This window comes from Bos grunniens, chromosome 2 (genome assembly GCF_055505025.1).
Source record: "Bos grunniens cultivar Pamir isolate PY7600 chromosome 2, Bosgru_T2T1.0, whole genome shotgun sequence".
Lineage (NCBI taxonomy): Eukaryota > Metazoa > Chordata > Mammalia > Artiodactyla > Bovidae > Bos > Bos grunniens.
The window spans coordinates 84,761,354-84,788,606 of NC_141166.1; the positions used below are offsets into that span (position 1 = coordinate 84,761,354).

The 27,253-nt window shown below is 37.3% G+C and overlaps 1 protein-coding gene across 22 annotated transcripts in view; it reads left to right on the plus strand.

Moving 5' to 3' along the window:
• LOC147378292 (uncharacterized) overlaps window positions 1–27,253 on the plus strand; it is a 720,625-nt gene that overhangs the window by 72,305 nt on the left and 621,067 nt on the right. For 3 of the 22 annotated variants that reach the window (XR_015145799.1, XR_015145783.1, XR_015145791.1), the window contains one exon: window positions 335–6,879. The exons of the other annotated variants lie outside the window; for them this stretch is intronic. The gene's annotated coding sequence lies outside the window, so the exon portion shown is untranslated. Of the gene's footprint in view, window positions 1–334; window positions 6,880–27,253 lie in introns of those variants that run through there. 22 annotated transcript variants of the gene reach the window in all.

Genomic DNA, 27,253 nt, shown 5'->3' on the forward strand with positions numbered 1-27,253 from the left:
ATCACAGTTCCATGGTTTTTAATTTACCTGTGCCTGGGTTGTAGGATACCATAAGCATTATTTTCTTTCTTGCTTTTTTTTTACAGTTAAATAAAAAGTTTAATAGGGTAAGCACTATACTAGACACTGTAAAAGAACATTTTAGGAATTAAATAATCTTAAAAATATTACATTTCCCCTCTTCATCTGATGGTCTTGTATGTGAATGCTCTTTATTTTTTTTCATTTTTTAAAAAAATTTATTGGACTATAGTTGGTATACAATTTTGTGTTACTTTCTGCTGTACAGCAAATCAAATCAGTTATACATGTATACATACCCACTCTTTTTTAGGTTCTTCTCCCATATAGGTCATCATTGTAATTAGCCTCCAATTAAAATATAAGCATTATTTTAAAAAAAACTTCATAATATCAAGAGGAATCCAAGTAAACCAAACTGAGACTCTGCAGTCTATTTCACCGTGGCCCGTGAACATGACTTGTTTGATCAAAGCTTCTCCAAGTGAATTTCGTTCTGTGTTATCAGTTCCTTGGGACCCTGTCTCTGTTAGTGTTCTGGGGTTTCAGAAATGAACTTGGTTAACTTAAAAACAAGTAAAGAAAAGAAATAGATATGTAAATAAGGTAAGGATGTTATTGGAAAGGTATGATGTAGCCCATACCCATACTTCAGAAGAGGCTGAAGAACGATGGTTCAGAAAGCTCTAGACCAGCATAGCTGCAGATTTCTAGCAGCAGCACCTCATGGAGAGTCTGCTTACTCCCCAGGCATAGGCAGAGAAGCTTCCAGTTGTCCTACATCTTGTCATGCCAAGAAAACTTCATATCTCAGGGCCGGAGGATCTGCCTAGTCTAGCTTGGGTAAAGAGCCTGCATCGTGTCTGGGCATGCTGTGGTGGGGTAGGGACTAGTGAGACATTCTGATGGAAAGATTAGTAAGACCAAATGCATAGGCAAAGGAAAGCTCCCAAAGGGGAAAAAAAGAAAACGAACTGTTGTTACCAAAAGAGGGAGGCATGGGTTCAGGGCCACAGAAACATGCATATGTCCTGGAATCCATTTCATTACCATAGATAGGAAAGAATGCTCTGTGTACAAATTTTTACTTTGTAAAATGATAAAAATATTTCAGATGTTGTTGTTCAGGCTTAGTTGATACTTTTCATTTGTTCATTTCTCTGATTCCAATTATATTTAGACTGGTATCCCATTCAAGTCAACTAGAGAAAATATAATTATAGTAAGAGTTTTATTCATCTTGGTTATAAGTATTCACTTGTTCAATTCATTTATTCAATGTATATTTATAATAGACTTTGAAAATATAAGATTTAATTTCTGTTGCTGAGTTGGCAAGAGGGAGAAGCAGAGATTTTCTTTTTATTAGAATAAATTGCACAACAGACTGAACTAGTGGCTTTTAAGTAGTGCTGTACAGTGGCTCTGAGTCTCTGGTGGCCTTTGTCGGGTGGTGGGTAGAGAGCCAACTGTTTGGGCTTCAGTTCCTCAATGCCTTCACCTCTCCCCATCTGCTGTTCCCTATTTCTCACCCAGTCCTCTCCACTTACTTCAACCAGAAGAGTTTCAATGTTTGTTGGCTATCTGAACAAGATTTCTTTTAATGAAAAAAATGTTTGAAAATTACTAAACTATGTTACCATATTAATTGTTAGCATAGTTATTAGATTTATTAAACAAGTAACTTCCTAGTCCTATCTAAGTATGGAAAACTCATCCTCATAAATAAAAAGCAAGCAAAACATTTTTAACCTATCTGTGAATGAGGCTTTATACTGTACCCTTTGAAGGAATAATAAAATTAAAAAAGCCAGCTTATTAGCTTAATTTAGTTGGGAAGACTAGGCAAACATAAAATAATGAAAGTTCAACAGAAATGTTTCAGCAGATAGGTTCAATAATCATAAACTGGATCACATCATCTCCATCCAGAGGGAATTACAAGGGAGAGAAGGACTTCTCGATGATGTCATATTCTGTTCAGGTTTAAAGTTTTTTGAGTCTAAAGGATTTAAAATGTATCAGAATATACTTTTGTTATTGGATTATTTCTGCATGTCCAGGTTATCTAAATTCCTAAATATCTTTTGGATTTTGGGACAAATATAAAAACAATATTTAAACTAATCTCATATTCTCTTTCTTTGGTCTGAGTTTTCTAGGTCTGAAAAGCAAAATCACAGTTTTATTTTGTATATGGAGGTGAAATGTTTTTATTTGGACTGTTAATAAGAAACAATGTTAAATTAACAAAATCAAAATTTCATAGAAAATTGGAGTTCTTGTAGCTACTGATTTTACTGAGTTTGATCTCTGTCTCTAACGCCGGGTGAAGTCTGACTCTATGGTTTTCCATTATGTCTGTGTTTAAAAGCTTTGTTCTGTCCATCCTTCATTTAATATATTCCTAAAGCCATTTTCCAGTGAAATCCCACCCAGTGAATTGACTCACATCAGAAGAATTCCAGAAATAAGAACAATCATGCCCTTTCTGTCCTTGATGTAATGGTGTTTTTCAGCATACTTTAATAGTCATGAGCCATATTTTGGCAGGCAACTGAAATAACCCTAGTTATCTGATTGCATTACTGACCACTACCTTCCAAGGGGCACCTCAGGGGAAGAGAACTTATTTTAGGAACATTCTTTATTTTTTAACTTGAGGATGTTATCTGTTAACAAAATACTAGATTAAAAGTCATGAGAACTTTTTTTAGAGTGTATCTAAGGAATACAACAACACATATTTAACACACCAAGTTCTAAACATATGGATCCCTTAAAACAGACTGGTATAAACATTTTGATAACTCCTGGAGCTTGTCCTTTTAAGATAGTTTTAAATCGTGGGATTATTAAAATGTTTACCATCTAAAGTGGCAACATTGTCTTTAAGATTTAAGTTTATAATTTTACACCTTACTTTTATGTGAATATTTTTTCTAGGAATTATTCTTTCCTAAAAATTGAGCTAAAATTCTTAATTTCGTTTTCTTTGTTTCATACTAAATATAGTTTGGTAATGCTCTCATTTTCTTTATTTTGCGTATTTTGAAGTTCTCTCTAGGAACTCTTTTTTAAATCTAGAATTTCCTTCTAGGCAATATGAAACAGTGAATATCTTAGGTTTTAAGGCAGCTCTGTACAGTTGGCTTAGTTTTTCTTCTCAGGTAAAAACCGTCTTTCTCTTGATCTGGCAGTTTGATAAGCTTCACATTTGGTTGGGCCTGAGGTGGGTTTGTACAGAAGCAGACTATTTTAGTTAAAATAATCAGTGTACTCTGTTCTACCTGGCTGTATGGGAGAAGTGCCAAGAGAATTCCCAGTATTTCGTTCAGAGGCAGAGTCTATGGAACTGCCAGGTGTTTTGAAGGCCAATTTGTGCCATGTTTCCAGTGCTTTCTTCATTTATCAGGAAATCAACTCTAGCCTTCTGACTTCATATTTTGCACTAGTTTTACTTTAAAAAGTATCTTTTCTAGAAGGATTTTTTCCTCAAGGGAAAGAAGCCTTTATATTATACTGATGGTTTAAGTACAATTGATTAAAACTGAAACTGTAAATATCCTCACTTTTTTTGTCAGAATCTAAGCCAAAGTCACATATATATTTTATTAGCAATAAGAAAATGAAATATTTGTCTTAGAGGGAGGCAGTGAGGATCTGACCAAGAATTAAAAAATAGTAATCATCTGAATAATAATTGCCATCAAGAATGCTGAATTACCTGAAAATAATCCTTTGTCTCAACCAAAAGTAAACTATAAGCTTATTCATGGTGGATCATATTCAACTGTTTTGAATGGAGCCTGAGTGTAGAAAATTCTGAGTCAAATCTCATACTGTCCCTGTCATGCCCTAAGATACTGAAATAGTTATTTCATCTTTTAAAAACTTCAGTTTCTTCATCTATAACATATTATAATGGTATGTACTTCATAGATTAAAGTGCTCAGCACAATACCTGATTTAAATCAGAGTTCATTAAATGCCAGCTCTTACTATGATGACATTCAATTTATTTTACATTATCATCTAAATGTACTTCACTGTCACAAAATCCTCTGTCATAATAATGTTCTGCCTATCAATATCAGTTACAAACATGGTGGTAAGTGCAAACTGAATGTTTTGATATATTATAAGTTACCTATAAAATCACTTCTAATTCCACAATCAGAAGTTTCTATGATCCAAATGTTTGTGTTGCCCCTCAATTTATGTTAAAATTTTAAGGCCCAGTGTGAGGGTTTCAAGGAGGTGGGGCCTTTGGGACGTGATTAGATCATGAGAGTGGGATTAGTGCTCTCATAAAAAAGGCCCGTGGAGCTCTTCAGTCCCTTCTGCTCTGGGACTATACAAAGAGAAGTCTGGTTTCCGCAGTGTAGTGGTTATCACATTCTCCTCACAAAGAGAAGTCTGTGACCTGGAAGAGGTCCTTCAACCTTCCATCATGTCACCCTGATCTGAGACTTCTAGCCTCCAGAACTCAGTTGTTTATAAGCCAACTAGTCTATGACATTTTTGTGGCAGCAGCTCAAATGCACTAAGACAGAAGTATCACCATTAACATACTTGCAAATTTCATTTCCATTTTTTTCTGGCTATATTATGTGTTTATTTTATGAAAAGTGGGCCTTATAGTGTGTACCAGCTTTTAGTTTTCAGTGTTGTGTTGTGTGAATGGTTTCTATAGAGAATCTTCAAAAATCAAAATTTAAAGTGACTATATAGTATGGCAACCCACTCCAGTACTCTTACCTGGAATACCCCATGGATGGAGGAGCCTGGTAGGCTACAGTCTGTGGGGTTGCAAAGAGTTGGAGACAACTGAGTGACTTCACTTTCTAGTGCTGCACTCAATATGCCAGCAAATTTGGAAAACTCAGCAGTGGCCACAGGACTGGAAAAGGTCAGTTTTCATTCCAATCCCAAAGAAAGGCAATGCCAAAGAATGCTCAAGCTACTGCACAATTGCACTCATCTCACACGCTAGTAAAGTAATGCTCAAAATTCTCCAAGCCAGGCTTCAGCAATATGTGAACCGTGAACTTCCTGATGTTCAACCTGGTTTTAGAAAAGGCAGAGGAATCAGAGATCAAATTGCCAACATCTGCTGGATCATTGAAAAAGCAAGAGAGTTCCAGAAAAACATCTATTTCTGCTTTATTGACTATGCCAAAGCCTTTGACTGTGTGGATCACAATAAACTGTGGAAAATTCTGAAAGAGATGGGAATACCAGACCACCTGACCTGCTTCTTGAGAAATTTGTATGCAGGTCAGGAAGCAACAGTTAGAACTGGACATGGAACAACAGACTGGTTCCAAATAGGAAAAGGAGTTCGTCAAGGCTGTATATTGTCACCCTGTTTATTTAACTTATATGCAGAGTATATCATGAGAAATGCTGGACTGGAAGAAACACAAACTGGAATCAAGATTTCCAGGGGAAATATCAATAACCTCAGATATGCAGATGACACCACCCTTATGGCAGAAAGTGAAGAGGAACTCAAAAGCCTCTTGATGAAAGTGAAAGAGGAGAGTGAAAAAGTTGGCTTAAAGCTCAACATTCAGAAAACTAAGATCATGGCATCTGGTCCCACCACTTCATGGGAAATAGATGGGGAAACAGTGGAAACAGTGTCAGACTTTATTTTTGTGGGCTCCAAAATCACTGCAGATGGTGACTGCAGCCATGAAATTAAAAGATGCTTACTCCTTGGAAGGAAAGTTATGACCAACCTAGATAGCATATTCAAAAGCAGAGACATTACTTTGCCAACAAAGGTCCATCTAGTCAAGGCTATGGTTTTTCCTGTGGTCATGTATGGATGTGAAAGTCGGACTGTGAAGAAGGCTGAGCACCGAAGAATTGATGCTTTTGAACTGTGGTGTTGGAGAAGACTCTTGAGAGTCCCTAGGACTGCACAAGGAGATCCAACCGGTCCATTCTGAAGGAGATCAGCCCTGAGATTTCTTCGGAAGGAATGATGCTGAAGCTGAAACTCCAGTACTTTGGCCACCTCATGCGAAGAGTTGACTCGTTGGAAAAGACTCTGATGCTGAGAGGGATTGGGGGCAAGAGGAGAAGGGGACGACAGAGGATGAGATGGCTGGATGGTATCACTGACTCGATGGATGTGAGTCTCAGTGAACTCCCGGAGTTGGTGATGGACAGGGAGGCCTCGCGTGCTGTGGTTCATGGGGTCGCAAAGAGTCGGACACGACTAAGTGACTGATCTGATCTGATCTGATTATACTATACAGGATAATAAGAATGTTACTTATTTAAATATTCCCCCGTGGTTGAATATTTAGGTTGTTTGCAATTTTTAATTCACTATAAGTAACATTTCCATAAATATCCTTTTACCTATATATTCAAAAGTATAGTAAATGCATTCAAATATATGAATATTTTAAAGGAATTTCATAAATTATAAATGCTTTCCTGAAAATTTGTAGCAATTTACCTGCCTGTCAGTATTGCCTCATAGATTTGTGAGCCCCAAATCAAGAGTTCTTTTTTCATTTTGACTTGTTACTCCTACATAATAAATAGTCAAATTCTCACTAATTTTCCTCATAGTTAACACACATACATAATCTGTCTTAGCTTATTATGACATTTAACTACATATTTTGAATCACATTAAAGTTTCAGTAGTTATAATTCATTTCTGAAGGACTTTTAAGTGGCAACAGAAAAAGAAAGGGATTAAAGAGAATTATACTGTTGGACATAAGAACTATATGGATTTAAAAATGGCTAATCATTGCAAAGAATAGAGAAGCCAGGCTAAAGTTATTTGTATTTTCTGCCCTCATTTCAAAGGTGAAAGACAACCAGAAGGAGAGACTGGATCATTGGTATTTATCCAACTACTTGATCCTTCATGTGGGTTATATCTTCTCTGCATCATTATTCACAATTATCTTTTCAGCCAAAGAATGTTTACTGGATGTCAGGTTTAATGCACATGTGGCCAGTGGAATTTATGTGAGAGGAGCACATTACACATGTGGCCTGAGTCTAGGGTTCATTCACTCATTCTTTAAATATTTATTGAGGACCAACTGGGTGCTGGGCCCCATTCTAAGCACATCAGTTAGAATAGATGAAAACCCTTACCCTCTGGGAACTTGTATTTTGGTAGGGAAAGACAATAATATTCAATAACACAAGAAATCCATTTTATAACACATTTGGAAGTAATTAGTGCAACAGAAAAAAAAAGGCAGCAAAGGGGAAAAGCTGGGATGGCAATGGAGGTTTTTTTAATGGGTAGTTAGGAAAGGCTTCCCTGACAAGATGACTTTTGAGCCAAACTTGAAGGGGGTGTAGATGCCTGGGGCAAATATTTTCCAGTGTGTCTGCCCCTGGGAATTCAGGCATGTCTGGTCTGTTGGGAGCCTGGCTCCACAGAAGTCTTTGTGAAGAGAGTTCAAGAAATCTGAGAGAGAACGGAACAGAGCTTAAATGAAGAACTCTCTATTCATCCATCCATGAGCAACTGAAGATGAGAAGAACAACTGTACATGGTGGTTCATGTTGAAATCTTGTCTGGATGTGTCTTGAAAGAACTTTGCCGCCCAAGCAATGTTGAGTTAGCATGGAGTAGGACACAATAGGAGAGGCCCTGCCTCCTCTTCTCCATGGACAGAGCAGAAAGGATTATGCTGCTTAGGGGGCAAGGTGAGAAGCAGCAGTGGCCATCATGCTATCAGACCCCCTCAGGGAACTTGGCCCCTAGTACCTGTTCTGTGAATATTAGTGGGGCTTGTTGTGTCTCTTGGGCTAAAGATCACCACTAGTAAAGAACTATGGTTCTTCTCCAAGAGAGTTGGTAGAGCTAAATGGTCGGGGTGTCAAGAATCTTAAATTAAGACAGAGCATGGCCGAAACATGATAGATCTTGAAGGAATAGAGCACATGGGAGACATCCCTTGGGGATTCCCAGAAATAACATGTGTGTTCCTGTGGTGTTGGTACTTTATAGGAGGTCTGTCAGAGTAGATTATTTATGCAATTTATTTTAATCTAATTGTCTGTACAGGCAAACATCAGATAATTTCTTGGCATTGTTTCAGTACTGAACTAAAGTTTTGGCATAAATAATTTCTATTAATTTTTTCACTCTTTATCCCAATAATACTGAAGACCAGCTCATCAAGCAAGCAACAGGAAAGATAAACTGTAAAAGCCAGTACTAATTTCTAGCAGAGAAGTGTGACCAATACCACCAATCTGAATTTAGCAAATTTACCCAGAAAAACTGAGTGTGAATTACCACAATTCTTACATACTGTTATTTTTACCTGGTCATTTCAAGGTGAGGTCAGCATCAGAGACTTAGGTCTGAGATGAAGGATTTTATTATTCACAGCTCAGCAAAGCATAAGTATCAGCATATTTGGTGCCCTAAAGCCCCCATTCTTACTGAGTGACCTAAGAGAGCCAGGTGATAATTGCTTACTTAGTTAAATTGTAACAGGACAGAAATCTTTAAGGAGTTCTTAGGGATCCTGAGCACTTAGGGAACCTGAAAGTTTCACACTGGGCAACCAGCTTGCTGGCCCACTGCTCAAAGAGGGATGATATTGTTTCTAGCTCCCTTGTTCCTTGTACACATATCCTTGCACAGATAGTCTGAAACAAAAGAAGTCAGTGCTTCTGCTGACTAAAAGAAATGCAGAAAATGAGACCTATGGAAAATTGTCTCCAACAACATTCACCATTGGTTTTAAGGAAATAACCCAAGAAGTGAGCAACAAACCTAACACCTGCTTTTTGAGATTATGTCTTGCCTGGAAGAAACTCTGCCACAAGTAATAAACTCACAAAATGCCGTGACCTTTGGACTGCTAGCCGCATCTTCTGGAGCAGTGTGGCCTTTTCTTTTGTGCTGTTGCGGGAAAGCACCTGTGGAAACTGTGGACTGTGTCTCCAGTGTCCTGCCACTGTTACTGTATGTGAATACCTTGTCAAGAGTGTTCCCTTGCTTGTTATTTTCTTTCGTATATTTCATCTCCTGTTCTGCAGGACCGATCGCACTTGGTCATAAATGGGGAGATCTAGCCATTGGGTTACCTAATGTCCTGGGGTAGAATCTGAGATGAAGAAGAGATTGTTGGAAAGGAAGTCTGATACAGTAGCCAAATCATAAACCGTAACTTAACTCCATTAAGTCCTATTTTCTTATTGAATAGGCAATGAAATTGTATTACCTGTCTCTCCGATGGAAAGGAAAATCAATATGTGCTGTTTCTCCATATAATAAATGTCCTTCTCTCTCCTCCCTGCTTTTGCCACCCACAACATTTTATATTAGCATGAAAAGAAACATTGGAAAGTGTGGGATGGGCCTGGATCTTCAGAAGGTGATTTCTCATGCCAGTTAGTGAATATAGTTTTTAAAACAGCATTTGTCATTATGGCTAAAAAGAGTATATAATCAGGATAGAGTAAAGCAGCAAAAAAAGAACAAAAATTCTTCTACTACCTCCTAAGATTTCTGAGAATTGCAATCAAGTGTATATTGTATAATAGAAAAAGTGCTAGGCTTGGAATTCACTTAATCTTGAAAATTAGCTTTGTGATCTTGATTAAGATCAGTTAACATTATCTGACTCTCATATATTGAGTTTTCAAATGGGGAGAATAATCTTTGTTCTGTTCTCCTCACAGATTCATAGTGTTTATTAAAATCAACAAATATATATTCTATATAGTATTATGTACTATATGAAAGTGTTTTGGTAATCAATCCTTATATAATTATAAAATAGTATGGCAATATTTAAAGTAAAGTAGAATTTTTTTCATAATATTGACATTGAGGAACAGGATTAATATTTCCTTAAGTTTCAGTTTTTTGCAACACAGGGGCCATAATACTACTGATAAAAAAACAAAATCTCTGCAAGAATCAGTGAAATTCTAGAATTAATCAAGGCAATCTAAGCAACAACTTTCTAACATTGTTCTCACTTTTCAGTAACACATTTTTCTTAGTTTCACAATCCCCAAATATAACTAAGTGGTAACCAAATAGTTTATTCAAATTTCCTGGAGTGTCCTCTACACTCTTTATCTCAACCTTCTGTGATATCACTCAATTTACAACTCTAATAAGATAACATCACATCATAATCCTAATGTTTTCTGTTTTTGACAATTGGGAAGTTTTAATAGGAACCAAAAACATACTTGGGGTAGGTAGTAGAAAAGAATTTTGTCTTTACATGTGATTGGAGCAATTCATGGAAACAGACCTACAAAGAAACCTACAATCTGCTTTTGTTATAAATTTCAAGGGCTTCCCAAGCGGTGCTAATGGTAAAGAATCCGCCTGCCAATGCAGGAGATGCAAGAGATGTGGGTTCAATCCCTAGGTCAGGAAGATCCCCTGGAGTAGAAAATAGCAACCCACTCCAGTATTCTTGCCTGGAAAATTCCATGGGCAGAGGAGCCTGGAGGACTACGGTCTATGGGGTTGCAGAGAGTCAGACACAAGCACTGAGCATACATACATGAATATCAGAATAAACGTGGGTCCACAATGATTCCAGAGATTTTAGCCACCAATTCTGGGAACTGATTCACTTACCACTACTCATTCACCACTAACTTCTGTAAGTTCTCATCTTGAAACTAGTCATAGTTGAGACAGAAATATTTCTAGGATCAAAACTGAAAGCAGGTAGATGCTGTGGTTGTGTAGCTAAGAATATCAAATTTTTCTGAACTGGATACATGCTGAGGTTACTGAGATTTGGTTCATTGAACAACTGGGTGACTATACATATATATATATATATATATGTATAGAACATATCATAGTTCAGACATGACTGCACACTTGGGATTTCTTTTAGCAACTGAATAGGTGTTATGTATGATATATGTATGTGTATATATGTGTTTGTGTTTGTAGGAGAGCTACTCAGCAGGGTTAATATAAGACTCAGGTGTCAGTTCTTTCCTTGAATACCAAGAACCAGTGGTCTCACTGGAATGGTATTAGGCAAATTGGTGTCAACAAAAGAGAATGATATAGAAGGTACACGAAAGCTAAGTGGAGGATTAGGTTGAATCCTATTTCCTGGATAAACTTCTGTTAGTAAAAAGCATTCTGACGTATCTTCTTGCTAGTACCCAACTTGGACAGATCTGAATCATTCTTTTAAACATTATTTAATGTCAAGACTTAGTATTCTTGAGGTCACCAACTTTCTTGAACAATGGAAACTCATGATGGTGTATGTGAATGATGTAAATTGGTGGTTCTCAAATTCTACCATGCATCAGAGTCATCTGGAAAATCTTTAAAGGGCAAGTTCCAAGATTTTCTGTTCAGGACTTCAGGGGCAGAGCCTGAGAATTTGCAATTTTAACAAGTTCCCAGGTAATGTAACTATTGCTGGCTGGGGTGAGCACACTGCGTGATCCACTGGAGCCACTCTATTTCCATGCATGTGCTTTATAATTGTCCAATCAAATGATGTGTTCAAATCACCATGTATGAGTTCCCTCCTCACCACCCTCCACCTCCAGAATAATGAATGGGTGTGCCGTCAAGTAAAGCTCTTGTCAGTGATCAGTGGAGAATCATGGAAATTAAGTCCATGCCCAGAGGAGCTACTCTTTATTAGAGGAATTAGCTGGCTTATTTTAAAACAAGCCACATTCCACGGCCTGTGGTAGAGATTGTGAACCACAACATCCTTTAATGACAAAAATGATAATAACTCACCAGCTTATCTTCACTTTTAAGTCTATTGTATGGCATGAGATGGACTCAGAAAAGGAATTAAGAAGCATCAGAAGGGAAGGCCCTGAAGGGAAGGCCACACAACTGGAGCATATTGCCTCTTTTTCTGCAATATACCCAAGAAGTTTTCATTCAATCATTTACTTATCCACCTACATATCAAGCAGTTATTGGGTGCTTGCCACATACCAGGAATTGACCCAGATGCAGGGATTACAATTGGTAAAATATAGACATAGTTTCTGCTTTTGTGGGGCTAACATCTTAGTGTGGGTGGGAGGAAGTTGAAGAGAGAGAGTGAAAGAGAGAGACAGAGAGGGAGAAAGAGAGGAGAGGGGAGGAAGAAAGAGCACGGACAAATAAAAAGTAATCCAGAAAAAAAATCACAGAGCAATGAGTAAAATGGAGAGAAATAAAACATTGACTTGAGATCAAGTGACAGGTTACAGAGTGTCTATTTTGGATTGGATGGTCAGGAAGGTCATTCTGAGATGACATTTAAGCTGTGACTTGAATGACAAGCTATGTGAAAGATCAAGGGCTAAGAGCCTTCCAAGCAAGGAGCAACTAGTGCAAAAATCTCAAGGTGGGAGTGAGCTTGGCAAGTTTACAGAACGGAAGATCAGCATGGCTGGAGCATCATGGACCAGAAAGTGAGAGATACCAAATGAGGTTAAAGAACAGGCTATTTGAGAATTACTGATGTCATTTGATTTTAGGTGTGATGAAAAAAGCCTTGGCTGGTATTATCCTGGTGTGATTGATATAAGGATGCAGTGGACAGACAGAATATCCTCCAGAACCGGGAACAAAGTAGAAAACTGGAGACTAGTTGGGAATCCATAGTATTATGGGGAAATAATAGTATTATGGTGGGAAAGATGATGGTGGCACTGGCCAGGTAGCATGTCAGATTCTGAGAAAATCTGATCAATTAAGTGTTGCTGACTTTTTTAATATGAGTATGGGGATGTGCATTAGGGAACAAGATCTATATACAAGATCCTTGTTATTCAACAATGTGATTCAAGAACTAGTAGCATCACATCATTTGAAACTTATTATAAATGCAGAATCATAGGCTATAACTCAGACCTGCTGAATTAGAAGACCCCTCAGGTGACTCATATACACATTAAAGCTTAAGAAGCCTTGTGCTAGATTACTATCTTGATCTCCAGGGAGAACAGTGCTACTTACGGAGACAGAAAACCCTGAGGCAGGAGTCAGTTGGGGTGAAGGGATGGAATCAAAGTTTCTCTTTCATGTGTGTGAATTTTGAAACATTTATATGACATACAAGTGGAGGCCTCAAGTAACAGTTGGTTACATGTGTCTGGATTTCTTTGGAATGGTCAGGGTTAGAGATAAAGATGTGGGGTATGTTCGTATCTGCGTGGTGCTCACTATCCAGTGGATGAATGGATGAGCTCACTAGTGAGAGAGTACAGACAGAGGACAAGGCTGAGAAAGAGCTGGATGCTCTAAAGTTTAGAAGTCCGCTAAGAGGACGAGGTAACAAAGGAGACAGGACAGAAGAAAGCCATGAGATCATGATGCCATGGAAGCCAGGAGAAGAAAATGTTTCAAGAAAAAGAGGGCAGTCAACCATGCTGAATGGTGCTGAGAGGCTAAGTCAGAGAACAGGGCAAAGAATGCTGGGTTTGGTGACATGGGTGTCAATGGTGACTTTGGCCCAAACTGTTAAAATGGTGGGAATGGATGTTTTTGTAAACAGATGAGAGGATCTGAGATAAGTGAGTAGAGACAGAGCTTACAGATGACTTTTTAGACTATCTGGGAAGTAATACAATTTTATTTCATTGGTGTCCGGAAACCAGCAGCACTCTCGGTTTCTCTTGCTGTAGCCGAATTTCTAATGTGTCCTTCCAGATATGTAGAGTGGAAACTATAAAAGGTCCTAATCCTTGTCTTCAAGAAACTCATATTCTGGGACTTCCCTGATGGTCTGTTGGTTAAGACTCCGCACTTCCACTGCAGGGGGTGTGGGTTCAATCCCTGGTCAAGGAAATAAGATCCTGCAAGCCATTCAGCGAGGCCAAGAAATTAAAAGATAAAAGCAACAACAAAAAAAATCTCATAATCTAGTGATAAATAGAAGCACATAAGTAATTCAGTGCTCTGATAACTCAGAATTATTAGGATTTATGGGCTGTGTTGGTAGCTCAGATTGTCAAGAATCTGCCTGCAATGCAGAAGACTTGGGGTTGATTCCTGGGCTGGGAAGATCCCCTGGAGAAGGAAATGTCAACCCACTCTAGTATTCTTGCCTGGGAAATCCCATTGACAGAGGAGCCTGGCAGGCTAAATTTCATGGGGTTGCAAAGAGTTGGACATGACTGAGCAACTAACACACAATAAACTGGGAAGAGAGTTATTATTTTTGCTTGCATTCTGCTAGACATATTGCAGATATTATCTTATTTAATCCTCACTATATTCCTTTGAGGTTATCCTAATTTTATTGTTGGGGAAATGAAAATTCAAAAGTACTCAGGACTTATTTTTGTATAACTAGTCAATGGTGAGGCTAAAATTTGAACTCAGGTCTGCTGACCCCAGGGCTATATTCTTTGCAACAACATGTTCAACTTTTCACTGTGGATAAGAGAAGAAGTAAAAATTATGCTTAGCAAAACTGTGAGTGACCTTTTATAAATTGAAACACAAGGATTCCTTCCTGTATTAATACAGTAGAGTTATATGTTACACAGTGTTTAGAGGTCAAATTTCAAATGATGAAAATTATCCTAAAAAATTTTTTTATTACATCACTCACATGTGCCTGGGAAATGCTCACATGAGAGCCATTTAGGAATTGACATCAGCTGAAGAAATGTCAGACTTATGTCTTCCTTCTTACTCAGAGAAATACAATCAATGAGGAGACTTACCTGTAATACTACTATTATTGGGCATGTACATATAGCTTCATTAACATCAGTTAAATTCATATATTTGGCAAATCTAATAAGAGTTAATATTAACTGAAAACTTACTATGTATGACCGGTGGACCAAGAACATTTCATGCATTTTCCAATTCAAATTTTAATCTACCCCATGAGCTTTTCATCTTTTCTGACTATGGAAAGACTGACTTTCCTAAGGTCACAGAGTTAGCAAGTTGGAGAATTGCTTTCCCAACTGCAAATGACTCCAATGTGTATGTGCCTTCCAGTCTGCACACGGTCTTCCTGGCTTGCAGTCTTCTCACCAGCCAAACAGATCCCTACTGTTAACTCACCGGGCTCCGTAACCATGTGGCCTACTCATTCCTCACTAGCTGTAGCTTCCCCCTTTATCTCCACCTCATACTTTCACTCTTTTCTCTACTAAGACTCCCTTTCCTTCTTATGTCCCTGCTGTAGCTCATTAGTATCTGTGGATCAGCTAGGAAGTGTATAACAGAATCTGTAAGGAGGAAACAAACTCCTGGAGTCAACAACCATTTAGGACCATGTGACCTGACTTAATATAAACACAATAGCTACATTCTTGTTAAAGTAAAAATTAGCTTTTTGTCTTTCAAAGTTGTCAGAGCAACTGTGTTAAAAGTTTAGATGTCTGCAAGTACCATCTAAAAGACAATAAAAATACTTAGTGTAATTCAGTTATAATTTAATATTTTTATTAACATAAGCCCCCCTTTTGGAGAAGGCACTGGCAACCCACTCCACTACTCTTGCCTGGAAAATCCCATGGACGGAGGAGCCTGGTGGGCTGCAGTCCATGGGGTCGCTAAGAGTCCCACACGACTGAGCAACTTCACTTTCCCTTTTCCCTTTCATGCATTGGAGAAGGAAATGGCGACCCACTCTGGTATGCTTGCCTGGAGAATCCCAGGGACGGGGGAGTCCCCCCTTTAAGGATTATTTACAATTTTTGTTCTTGCCATCCTCTTTCCTTGACTCTCTGGATAGTGTCCAATTTCTGTAGCTAGCTAATGGGCATTGCTACCACCCCCTTGCCTGATTGGATAAGGAAAACCTGAATTTTAGGGGTTTACCTAAAGCGGTTTTTCCCCCAGTCCTCTTTGATTCTCCCCAGGCTTTGAGTGTTAATTCTCTGTCTCAGGAAATTGCCCTGCATATTGTGAACAACTGTTGCCTTCCAAGTTCTTTTCTTGATGGTAAAGAGATATCTGTGATGTGACAATTCACTTAAGTTCAAAGCTTAAGATACAAGGGAATCAAAGGTTAGGAGTGATATCAGAACTTGGTAGACTGTCTAGTGTGGCTTTCCCATCCTCATTTGTCATCTCTGTTGTATTTAAAGCTGGAAGAAGACAGTGATAACAAGTATGTTTGTTTACCTGGTGACGCTTGGCTTGGAAATCACTTCTGAGACATAATTTTAGACCAGATAGGCTAGATAATGTTGTAGTGACAAACAGCACCAAAACATTAACCAAAATAGTATTATTTTCAGTCATTTACACTTTCTGCTGGTCCAGGTAACTCTCCCAGGGTTCTCCATGTGGAGACCAAGTGTTCCAGGCTGCTTCCAACTCATGGCACCTTTCTACTACACTGCTTTTCTACTACACTACTACACTTTGTGTAGTTTAAGTCTTTAGGTAAGACTTAAAGGTAAGTCTTACCTAGACTTACCTTGTCTAGGTAAGTCCTAGACAAACCCTAGGACTTCAGGGTTTGTCTAAGCAGAGAAAGGGAGCATTGGGAATTGTACATTGGCTCTTGAGTACTTCCTCCCCAAAGTGACTTCCATGTCTCAATCTATTGGCCAGAGTGCAAAAGGGACCAAGAAGCATAGCCTTTTATGTGACTAAGAAGGGTTGGAAAAACAAGGTGGGCACTAGCAATGTCCATTACAGACACCTTTGGAAGATTTTTTCCCAGCCTCATGTTCTTGGACTTTAGATGCTGGGCTACATGAGATAAGGCCTAAGGTGAAGAGTTTGTAGGCTAAAGGCAAAATGGTTTTTCTTGAAGATATCACCAATGTCTTTATCCACAAGCCTGCATGATGAACTTCAAACATTTTCTTGTATGCCATCTTGGCACAAAGACCATTAAAGAAAAAGACCATTAAAGAAAAACAGACTACTCCCCTTATAGTCATGAGTAAATAAATATAGTTTTACAAGATATTTTACAAGGTAGCCAAGGACTTTGAATTGAAGGCCTAGATCTGGATCCTCTATATAAAATAGGCAAGTGTGGATTTATATATTCTTAATTCTGTTTTTTCCAAGGTTTGTTGTAGTAATTAAAAATTAAAATCAAGTTTTAGGCAGCAATGATGAATGAGAGAGGGAATGTAGAAAGCTCAGGTACAGACTCCATGGATAAACTATAAAGCTGTGAGCCTTCTCTGAGGGGCAGGAATGGAATCTTTCATTTAACACATCTTCTTAGTTTGTTATCCTGGGATCTAGTTTGATACCAGTTTCTAATTATGAGAATAGTGATCAGGCCCCAGTGCCTTACAAGCATCATATATATGTGTATACAGTCTCACCTCTAAAATTTCAAGGTAATAGAAAGTAATCTAATTATGTGGATAATTAAAAAAACCAAAGTGCAAGTTTAAAACTTGTACTTTTATGACTGCAAAGCAGGCTATCAAAATGACAGGGCGTCTGGATGTGATCGCTGCACGCACTCAGATTAAATGAGTGCATTAGTTGATTGTTTCTGGTATGAAGATAAGCAGAGAAAAGTATAATAATGTTGGCGTTTAAGTGGACCTAATTAGGCTTCAAGTTTAACACTCCATTAAGATGAATGGGAAAGGGTCATCCCCTGTTCAAGCTGTGGCATTGTCTTAGTGCGTCTGGATTTTGCCTCTGAAGACAACGGTCTGTCAGCATACGTTCTCACAGTCACCCCTGTAAAGCAGACTGGAAATTTAATTCTTTTAAAATTAAATCTCAGGTTCTGGAGGCTGCAGTAAAATCCACAGGGAGATCTTAAATCTTCAACTTCTGCAGCTGTATTAGTCATAAACAACAACAATAACAATGATAATTCTTTCAGTTATCTATTGGAACACTCAAGTGCAGACTTCAGTGTTTCCTGAATATAAACGGCTGAAACAAACAACCTCCAGTTTGCCATTGAAGGACCCTGTCCATGGGAAGGGTGAGTGACTTGGATAAAGTTACAGAGCATGTCACTGGTAAAGCCAGAAATAACATGGAGAGGCTGCTCAGTTTTTGTTGCAGTAGTCTGTCATCCATCAGGGAAAGGGAGTAAGGAATAATGATCTCATCTACTAAACTGAGTGCACATGCATTTGAAAGAAAACCTAAGAATCAAAGGGCAGCACAGCCCAGTAGGCATGTTTATAGGGAGATGACTGGGGGAATTCTCCCACTTCGCCACATGGAAATGGTGTGTAAGTAGGAGAAAAGTTTAGTCATGCCAGTGGCCAAGGTGTATGGATGTGATTTAAGAACTATGACACCGAACCACATTCACAGTCATCACCCAAAAGAGCCACAGGGTCATTGTCTGACTTTTAGTGACTGGAGTGGAAAACTAGGTGTCTGGAGATGGCATAAGGAGAAACCAAATATAGCTTGAATTCAGTGGTTAGGTAAATGGTTGTCATAGTTTTCTGATTCTTTGGGAAATAGTATGACTACTTCTCCAAACAGTCTCAGGACTGGTAACTTGTAATTCTGGTTATGCTATAGACTTGCTACATGTCATTGGACAAATAATTTTCTCTTGCTAAGTTTCAGTTGTTTCTTTTTTAAAATTAGTAAGACGAAATTTTGTCTGCTTATCCAAATTCTAGGTTTTGTGGCTGTGTTATTCAGTAAGAAAGGACGTTTTGGGGTACAGCTGATGTCTAGATAGACCCATTCCTATGTCCAACTCTTTGCTAAATGTGAAATTATTATAAAATTTGGAACTATTTAAATGAGTCCAGTTGTAATAAAACAATAGAAAATTTTTAATTAAACCAGCTGTAGAATCATTGATCTTAGCAGATAGGAGTTAGATGGAAAGAAATGTAGTTCTCCGAGTCAACTTCTTTCCAAATGCTGTTATTCATTGTTTCAGATCCCTGACTCATGATATGCCATTGCTTAAACATTTCTAATAATGGAGAGTTGAGAATGGGCCATCCTTTCCCAGTGCTGGTCATGTTGGCTTATTAGTTCTTCTCATTCTGTCTTGAAATGCTTTATATCGAATGATACTAATCTTGACTCGGAGATTACAATGTCTATTCCTTCTGCTATTTTTATAGTTTTTAGCTATCTGAAGCAAGAAAATATGTTAATTCTCCGGTTTTCTCTTTTTCATTCATTATGAGGTTTACAGAAGTTTTCATAAACTTTGTTGCTTTAAAAATGTCCCTCAAGCTTTAATATTTCATGAAGACTCAGCTTATACATTTTTATATTATTATATTTGATTATTCTTACTCATTGAAAACAAACAAATTAGTATTTGGAATATATTCTTTTTCACAATATATTTCATTAATTTATTTTGTTTGTTCTTGGGAAATCTAATTAATTTGGATTTATCCTAATTAATTTAAACAATGATTTACGTGTAGCTTGCTTTGCTCCAGAATTAGTCATTTGATGTTATTTATAGTAATGCATTCATAAGATAAAAAACATAGAAATGGCAGTAAAAGAAAAGGTAAAAAAGTAAGAGAGAACTGGGTAAAGTTTACTATATAAAATACATTTATGAGGTTATTGTATATTTGTGGTGAGTCCAAATTTGATTTTGAAATTGCTAGCAGCCAATTCAAAGAGAGAAATAAGACAAGTTATGGGACTAGTAACATCTAAAATCCTCAAAAAGACAGAAAGAAACTCAACAATTTCTTATCAGTATGAGAAGTGATGTCCTGAGAACATTTTCTCCTGAGTTCTTATGTGAAAGACCCTCTTTAATGAAGTAAGAATATCTCTAACAACATTTTTATAGCGAATTCCACTTCAGATTTTGTAGGGTTGTTCCGTGATATAGTAATACAATTTCCAAGTGCAAGTGCCTGGTACTCAGTAAAAGCTTGTAATGGGTAAGTTGTGTCTCCCCAAAATATGGTAAAGTCCTAACCCACCATACCTCTGAGGGTTACTTTATTTGGAAGTAGGGTCTTTACAGATGTAATCAGGATACAATGACGTCGTACTGAACTAGGGTGGGCCCTAATCCGATATGACTGGTGTTTATAGAAAGAGGAGAAGAGACACAGGCACAGAGGGAAGATGGCCATGTGAAGACAGAAGAAATAGTAGCTATGCTGCCACATGCTAAGGAATGCCTGTGGCTATCAGGAGCTGGAAGAGACAGGAAAGATCCTGCTTTAGAGGTTTCAGGGGGAATGTGGCCCTGCCAACACGTTGATTTTGGATTTCTAGCCTCCAGAACTGTGAAAGAATGAGTTTCTGTTTTAAGCAATTCAATTTGTACTACTTTGTAAGTAGGTAGCTCTAGGAAACTAATATGGTGCTCAATAAATATTTATTAATTGGATAAATATGTATGGATAAGTTATATGAGTCAGTTGACTAGGGCTACTCAGAAATTTAGTATACTGTTATGATTGGGGCTTCCCAGGTAGCACAGTGGTAAAGAACCCACTTGCCAATGCAGGAGATGCAAGAGCTGCAGGTTTGATCCCTGAGTCTGGAAGATCCCCTGGAGAAGGAAGTGGCAACCTACTCCAGTATTCTTGCCTGAAAACTTCCATGGATAGAAGAGCCTGGAAGGCTACTGGCCATGGGGCCACAAAGAGTTGGACACAACTGAGTGACTAAGCATACATACACAATACTATGATCCACTATGAAAAAAATTGACAATCCCACCAGATATATTCATATCCTTTTCTATTTTGACTAAAGTCAGAATTTCTGCATAGAAGATGTGTTTATTATAGGGTCTATAATTAATAATCCATGATCAAGAGTTTTAATGTGTAGATTCATTTTATTTCCAGTGACGTACAACTCTTCTTAGAGTTTTGTGCAGTATCCAGCGTATAATAGGTATTTAATAAATGCTTATAGGAATAAGATAAATTCTATTATTACTTGATAAATAATGAGGATAGGGAAAGGTCCTGTCCCCAAATGACATTATTTTAAAGGGGACATGCTACGCTTATATATTTTAATTAACCATGTCACAGGAATCCTGTTATCTCCTCTTGTGATTTTTACTAAGTAGGGGTGTTCCTGCTTCCTTTTCATTAGTCCTTTTCTCAAAACATACATCCACCCACGACTTCAATCCTTATCATCTCCAACTATCTTCAAGAAATCAAATAAATCAAGGACTCCATAAACACTGAGAAGAAAATAAAATGAAAAATGATCCAAGAAGAAAAACAATGGCCTGATTCTGGCTGTAACACAGTCTTCCAAAGTTGTTGCAAGACCAGTTCCCATCTCTTGAGTACCGGCTTCACCTCCTACTCTCTTCTCAAGGCAGTCAAATGTTGTGATAAGATAAAGGTAGAGACTAATAAACCATAAGCCCACTGCAACTTATGAAAGCTCACCAAACACGATGAACAGCATGCATGATGAGCTAGTTTAGAAAACAAGGAATCCATGATTTTTTTTCAAAAACCTAATAGTTTATTTGAAATGAAAAAACTTTAGGGAATCATTGAACACCTATGAATTAGTATACCTTCAACTTACACAGCAGAGGTGAAGTCGCTTAAGTTTTCAGCACAAGACACATCATTCTGGACCCAAGAAGAAGAAGAAAAAAGCCCAAACAAAACCAAACAGAAACCTCAAAACGTGGTGGACAATCTCTCGCAGACCTGTGGAAATATGGAGCAATTGAATGGTCACGTGCTTGCAAAAAGTTCTGTTCTATTCATTCTTCCTAGATTCATTCCACTGGCAGTTCCACCCCTGTCAGGAATATAATGGAGCACAATCTCGAAGCTGCCCTGCCTTGTAACATTCACAGGTTCTCTCTGCCCCCAAATTTGAGCTGAGGCACTTCCCTTTCTAAAGAGCAGCATCTGGCCTCTTCGTGCGCTCATTTGCATGCCAATACTGGATTGCTCTCCCAGCGCACAGCTATTTAATAGTGGTGCTGGTGTCCGAGCTCTGGGAACAAACCAAATGGTTTGGGTGTGCTTTTGTGTGCAGTGCGGGTCGTTGCTACAGTGTGCTTATTAAGAATAGTACACATTCATTATAACAAGATTGCTCTTTTGCTCAGGGGCCATCACGGCGCATTCTGTAAATGAATTAACAGTAGCATGCATTTGTGTATTATGGGCCCTGAAGATGCATTTGTTTATTAAATAAATCTGCAACACAGAAAGTATAGTTGAAAAAAAAATCTAGAAAATAATCAGAGTGCGCATGTACACTAGCTATTTGTTTGTGTGTGTGTTTTTTTTAAACCTCAACATCTTGGCGAGTTTTCCTCCTTTGTTTCTTTAAAATAACCAGAGATCACAGGCCACATTATAGACTAACAGCCTGCAAATATTGATGCAAAAAAGGAAACCAAATTCAAGTTACAGAAGCACAAAATATTTTCAAAAGTGTTATTGTAAACAATCATGTACCTTAAAAAAGAATTTAATATTATGCTTCTTTTGCTTTTATTTAAAATCTTTTGTTATTCTTAAAATTGTCTCTAAAAATTACTATTTTTATATTTGGCTAAAATTTAGCATGCATCATGTATATAATTTTCCCCATAGAACTTTGATTTCTTTTGAGATACAAACTCTGCTTTTGCGGCATTTAGTTAATATCGATCCATTTGTTTCCAACCTTTCGGCCCAGGTATAGCTAGTATGAGTATATTAATAAACATGAGTCATCTGTTGGATTTTATTCCTGTTAACTAATGATTTTTTTAAAGCTCAATGGCAGTTCACAATTATACTGAGAACTCAGAATATGTTTTAGATGTGTCTCTTCTATATTTCTCTCTACTTATATTATGTAACTTGCTGTTTTTAATATGTAATCTGATATATTGTGCACTTGTATAATGGAAAGAAAATGGAAATATTTAAAAGTATAAAGTGCTAAAAGTATCTAAAGCCACAGCATGGATAGTATGAAATCTATTAAAACAACTTGAGGAAAAAAGGGAAGAAGAAATAGTAATATACTCAAAATTTTGAAATTCTTAATATTATTGAAAACATGAATGTCTTTTAAAAAGGAATTTTTTTCATATTTGATTTCTTGAAACCTTTCTATAAAATCCAGGGGTACTACATGAAATTTGCCAAAATAGTTTAAAAGGGAAAACCTGGTATAATGACTGGATTAGGACTTCATAGATTTTGGGCTTAGCTCAATATCTATGACTATTAAATATACCTAGCTGATTGCTACATCTGCAAATAAAAAAATGTGTTTTGTATGAAACATAGTAGGACTTGCTTCATATGAAATGAAAGATATTCCATATGCAGAAAAATACACAGCTGTTTGTAGGAAGATTACACTTTTCTCCTACATAGAATCTTAATTACTTAGCATTTTGTCCTTAAGGAAGTAGTATTGAGCTCTGCTGTATATTCAGGTGGGGGCAGAAACTCTACCATTGTAACAATTAATTTGATAATTATTTAAGGGAGAAGAAAATATTTGAAACCTAGTTTCTTTTCTTTCATCTTTTTTTTTTTTTTTTTGGTAAAAAGCTGTATTTTCCAGAGCATTTTATTTATTCCACTGCAGCTTTTAGAGAGGCCAGCCAATCAGAAGGTCTGTAAAGGCCCAGGCCCAGACTCAGTGCTGAGCTCCAAATGCGATTCCAGTCCTGACAGGGGGATTATAGGAAACAGATGACTTACGCTTCTAATTTGTGGCCTTAAATTGCAAACAGAATTTCAGGAGTCGAGCAGAGTAATAAATGGCAATAGAAAAAGCCACACACAGCCAAATCAGTATGTGGTGGTTGTAGGTTAAACTAAATGGGAAGAGACAGGTTATGATGGTTCAGTGTATTACAGAGAAGAAAGTCTTAAATTACCAGTGCTGAGAGGTATTGCTCCACGGCAGATAGCATTGCATTGTGCAGTCCACAGATATCCCAAGCAGAACAATAAAAAAGCAGGTTTAGCATAGAACCTGTTGCTGGAGGAATCATTTTTTTCCCCCCTCTTTTAGAAATGGAAGCGGTGTTTTATGTTTGTTTTGACCTCTGCTGTATACTTGGCCCCGTAACATCTGTTTTCTACTGTTGCCGTTTTTCACACCAAATTAAATGTCGAGGAGTCAGATAAAATAAGTTCAAAATATGTCCAAATTATTTTTGTTGACTTCCAACAAATGTCTCAGTAACTCTTTTCACACGGAACGATACCATTTAAATGCCAATGTAGAAATTATTTTCCTTTCAACATTTTAAGAGCTAAAGAAAGGGATTTTGAGGTGTACTTAAACTTGAGAAATATTGCATTGGCCTTTTTGGTAACTTGTATGACCATTTCAGATTTGCTTTAAGGCTATTTCATCATATAAAGTTATGTACATTTGTTGGATAAAAATTCCAAGAAAACTGTTTAACAACAGCATATAATGAAACTATCATTCAGAGCTGCTTTACCATAAATACCAGTTAGAATCAAAAGAGACCCACTGTTTATCACATGGAAACCAAAATGTATTTGCTTTCCTTTATAATCTCTACATGTGTGTTTGTGTGTACATGTACATAGAGTCAAGATGAGACTGACACAAATTTCTACTGTCATTAGAAGTCTGGCTGTCATTAGTCTGTGATATGAAAATTCTAACATGGCATTGCATTTTCAATCTCTAATCCAATAAACATATTGATAGAAGTAAAATTTCTTTCTTTGAAAAGAATACCACCATCTTTTAAGATCCAACACATCTGCATGTTAGAGTTTGGCAACTAATTCATGATAAAGATTGATTAAAAATTTATCTTCCTGTCTTATTTATTGATATTATTTATTGCCAATATATCAAAATAACACAGTTTTTCTAGTGAATGATAGAAACAGGGCTTACTTTAGTCCACAATGCTGTGCTTGAAGGGAACTCAAGTAAAATCTATAGTTTTTCTTCCACTTTCCTTATGAACAAAAACCCTGTCTGTCTAAAATTCATATATTTTAACTGCTATATTAACTTTAAACTTGAACTTCTTGCTTTATATGATGAATGAAAACTGTTTCCTTGTGAGTAACCTGGGGAAAAGCAATTTTGTTGTACTCTTAAGCAAGTCTGTTGATAATCACTGAAGACTGACTAAATAGATTTTGATTAATCACTTGCAGAAATTGTGCTTTATATTCTGTGTTATAGTAATATCAATGTAGGTTATAGCAATTTCTTTGTAGATGATGTATTTTTTGTTTTTAAATCACCTGGCAAAACGAGAAAACAAACCTTAGTTGAAAGCTTTTGTCTCTAAGAGAAAACTCTTTTCATGCCTGTCTTTTTTTGAGAAAGGCTCAATTATTATTTGTGTCATAGTGGGAAGACTGGGTCTCTATAGGGCCTGAACCTTTTCAAACAAGAGATTGCTTTTGTTTTTGTACCCATCAACACTGATCACCTAATTAAATCTGATATCTCTGGCTAAAGTAGAATGATTTGTAGTATTTCTTTGGAGCTTACTTAATTAGTTTAAATGTCTTTTGTGTGGTAGACGTGGTGATATTTTATAAAATGGAGCTGAAAAAGGAGGATGCAAAATGCAATTTTGCAAAGGATGGAAAAGACGGGAGGTGAGAGGGAGGGCAGACCAGTATGACCAAACCATGAAAGCAAGGTGTAGTTCCCAATGCAAAAGCTTGCAAGCTGGAGTCATTCATTAGTTGAGACCATCAAGCAGATCTGACCTGGAAAAAGGCTTCCTGTCAAATGTAGGCCTGGGCATCTGTCAGGGCCTCAGATTCTACACCTTGATCAGCCCAAGACACTGACACCATTTTCTTTAACAAACACCAACAGCCTTTTTTCTCCTTCATTTTAACATCTCTCAGGGGTTGAATTCCCTTTCTTCTCTGGCTCTGTAGAGAGTAAAGGGAGCTTGTTAACTTGCTTAGATATTTTGACTGCCGATGCTCTTTGGCCACTTGCCTGTGGTAACAGTGTCAAAGCATAACTTGGTATAATTGCTATATTTGCAGTCAGAAGAGTATTCTGTCTTTATGTTCAAGCTGCTGAATAAAAAGGAAGTGTCATTTTGGAAAATCCTGTAAATTATCCTCAAAGTTCAGGCAAAATACAATGTGTGACATACCTGGTATGTCTTGTTTTCATTTGCCAAGATACAAAAGGGGAAAGTAAGGGAGGTTTAACTATGTCAGTTAAAACTGATACTCTCCTGTGTTTCTTATGCTGTGAAACAAAATAAAATTAAACTTAAAAATGAAAGCAGCAGAACTGGTCTCTTTATAATTTAAAAAGTAACTGGAAAGCATTATAATTTTTAATTATCCATTGTGTCACAATTTATACACAGTATGGATTAGAAATGAGAATTTGTGATGGACCTTCATTTAATAGAGACGTGCATAATTTACAGACATTAGTATTTCCCATTTGCAAGTGGAAATTAGGATTGTAATGGAACTTTGTCTTATTGATAGGTAATGATAGATCTGAAACCATATTTATTATAAAATGAACTTTTAAAGTTGATAAAGTTGTATTCACTCTATATTTTGTATGTTTTCAAAGAGTTGTTATAGTAGGAAAAACTGCAAAATGAGATTTGGTTTTTTTTCCCTTAATACATAGCAATGTGAAATTTGAGGCAAATAGTGATGAATGATAGAAAACTATGGATATCCTTCTGGCCTTTTCCACACGAGATCCGGGTGTATACATCTTCAAGGATGATCCTTCCAAAATGAGTGCCAGCTGAACATTATGTAACACTGGGAGGCCAAGGGCTGCCAGTGCTGGCATTCCTTAGTCTGAGAAAAATCATCCTTCTAGTTAAGTAGACCCTCCCTGTGTCTCACTAACTGTACAGAACTGCATGCTGCTGGCAAGTAATGGCTTGTAATTAGTGTGGCAAGCAGGTAATGACTTGAAGTCACCTGCCAATTGTTTCTGAGTATTTGCTGTGTTTCAAAACCCTGAGCAAGTGGGAAAGTCATGGGGGGCTATCATGATGTAAACAGAGAAAAAGGGGAGGAACACAACCAGGGAACCTCTTTCTAAATTGGATTTCTCCCCAGTTGTTGCTTATTTTACCCCTAGGTCCTCCCTGAATGGCCCTAGAAAGGCATTAAGGATTGGCAGGTTACTTTACCTGCCTGCTGCTCCTGCTGGGAGAGATGGTGCTTGTTGAGAGATTTCGTTGCTGTTTTGGAATCAAACCAGCCATCTTAGTTGCAGCCTCTGCACTAGAAAACTGGGATGGAGAGAGTAATAGCAGCTCAGCTTTTTTAGAAAAGAAGCATGAATTACTGAAACCCAGATTTTACTTCCCTATTACAAGAAAAC